This window comes from Limulus polyphemus, unplaced genomic scaffold (genome assembly GCF_000517525.1).
Source record: "Limulus polyphemus unplaced genomic scaffold, Limulus_polyphemus-2.1.2 Scaffold6048, whole genome shotgun sequence".
Classification (NCBI taxonomy): Eukaryota; Metazoa; Arthropoda; class Merostomata; order Xiphosura; family Limulidae; genus Limulus; species Limulus polyphemus.
In genome coordinates, this window is record NW_013671658.1 from 3870 (window position 1) to 6513 (window position 2644).

Here is a 2644-nt window from a genome sequence, read left to right on the forward strand (position 1 = left end):
GTTTGTTTGTTTGCTTCATAATTTTCGCACTAATTTACTCATAGGGCTATCTGCACATTATCATCCTAATTTTAAGCTGATAAACTAAGGGAATGCAGCTAGTCAATAGCACGTACCGCCAACTCTTGGCTACTTTCTTTGACTGAGTAGTGCATCTATGTTTCTAAAGTGCGAAACGCGTTTTTGCTGAAATATACCGCGAACCATAAACCATCGGATTCAGAGTCCGAGTTCGCTAACAAAATATATAACTAGAAAAAAGCAATTGTAAGATAAACAATTTTAACTGTGGTTTGATTAGTTAGTAAATGTGCGGGTTGTTCATTCTTGTATTAGAAGTTCTATTCCACCCAAAACCAAAGCAAATGTACAAGGACTGATAGCAAATTATGGCTGCAGTTAATAATATTTCCAAAGATAACTTATGTTAAGCAAAAGAGCAAGACATATATCGAATTAAATTAAACGTTTCTTTTGATCTCATAATTTAAAATATTTAGCTTTCACTTAAGTAAGTTATATCTGATATATTAATTGGACAGGCATGTTACTATAAAAAAGTTTAACTGTGAAAATAAAATAAAATATTTTGACATTTACAGAATATCATTTTAAAATCGGTTTCTTTTACAACCGTTACATACAAAAAAAGTAAAATGAATTGAATAATGTGTAGTATGCTGCCATCTGCAGGCCAAAATATTACATAAAATATTATTAAATTAATTGTATTTTCATCTATTTTCCTAATATTGTTCTGATTTGAAAATTTCCCTCTTCTAAGTTTATATCTTTTATCTGCATTAGATGTTATAGAATCCAAATTTTAAAATTTATTTTTTTCTACATTATTTGTCGAATACCTATACGTGCTGCAGAAGCTGGCTTTTCAAGTTTTTCGACAATCGCAAGAACAGAAGAGACAAGACAGGTTACTACGGTTATTATTCTGGGTACGAAGACTTAATTAAGTTGAAGTTATACGTACAGTAATATTGTTTATAAAGAGTAAAGTTAACTTTTCTTGTTACGGTACACGAAGAAGTTTGCCCTTATTGGCAGCACATGTGTCTTTTGGAAATTATAGTAGGTTAACTTTTAATCGAACAGGAATGATGAAATACACCTCTCTCAATACTACATATTAGTTATAACTGACGTAAACTAGTTATTGGTGTCGTGTTTTACCAATCCTCTTCTTTCGTGTTGCCGTCTATCATTTACCATTTTTACATCATAGGCTGCCATCTGTCGGGAGAAAGCTGTACATATTTCATTAGAGTGTATGGAGGGGTTAATAACTGGAGCTGGAGCAATTGTAGTTCAATCTCTTCATGAGAGAAATGTTGATAAAATATGATGTAGTATCACATACAGCAATAAAGAACACACATTAAGAAACACAGTTCAACACATTAGATTGTAAGTAAAGATTGATAAACATATATTTTTGGCTGTAGTACAACGTTAGTTAGGAACATTAAATAATTCTTAAAGGAATGGTGCATTTTATTTCTTTCCAGAACGAACTGTAACTAAGCTGTAAAATCCACTTAATGAAACAGCAACGAACTATAATCAAGTTGTAAAATCCACTGAATGAAACGCCAACGATCTATAACCAAGCTGTAAAATCCACTTAATGAAACAGCAACGAACTATAACCAAGCTGTAAAATCCACTTAATGAAACAGCAACGAACTATAACCAAGCTATAAAATCCACTTAATGAAACAGCAACGAACTATAACTAAGCTGTAAAATCCACTTAATGAAATAGCAACGAACTATAATCAAGTTGTAAAACCCACTTAATGAAACAGCAACGAAATATAATCAGATGTAAAATCCACTTAATGAAACGCCAACGATCTATAACCAAGCTGTAAAATCCACTTAATGAAACAGCAACGAACTATAACCAAGCTGTAAAATCCACTTAATGAAACAGCAACGAACTATAACCAAGCTGTAAAATCCACTTAATGAAACAGCAACGAACTATAACCAGGCTGTAAAATCCACTTAATGAAACAGCAACGAACTATAACCAAGTTGTAAAATTCACTTAATGAAACAGCAACGAACTATAACTAAGCTGTAAAATCCACTTAATGAAATAGCAACGAACTATAACCAGGCTGTAAAATCCACTTAATGAAACAGCAACGAACTATAACCAAGTTGTAAAATCCACTTAATGGAACACCACGGACTATAACCAGGCAAGGAAATTCACTTAATAAAACACCAAGAACAATAATCAATATGTAAAAATTTAGTTAAGAAAACACCAAGGGACCATAATTAAGCTGTCAAGAAATTAATGTCGCGTTTTGGAACACTTTCATTAACAACCCACCCAAAAAACGTACATCATGTTATAGTTAAACGAACCGCCTAAACGTCACGTTAGTGCAGCCTATACAATGTGTAAAGTTTAGTGTACTCTAATCTCTTATAGTGATAGCACACGACGAGATACACATTCGGCATATAATGCTGTTTGAATACAAGAAGAGAAACAATGCCTCTGTAGCCACAAAGAATATAAAAGAAGTTTATGGAAGGGTTTTGAACATTTGTAAGTGTCAACAATGGTTCAGCAAATTTCGTTCAGACGACTTTATCCTTTAAAACCGTG

At 32.6% G+C, this 2644-nt stretch overlaps 1 long non-coding RNA gene across 1 annotated transcript in view; it reads left to right on the forward strand.

The window, feature by feature from the left end:
• The first annotated feature begins 875 nt into the window (after positions 1–875).
• LOC111089371 overlaps positions 876–2644 on the forward strand; it is a 24772-nt gene continuing 23003 nt past the window's right edge. The window contains exon 1 of the long non-coding RNA XR_002613652.1: positions 876–953. This is a non-coding gene — a long non-coding RNA (uncharacterized LOC111089371). The remainder of the gene's footprint in view (positions 954–2644) is intronic.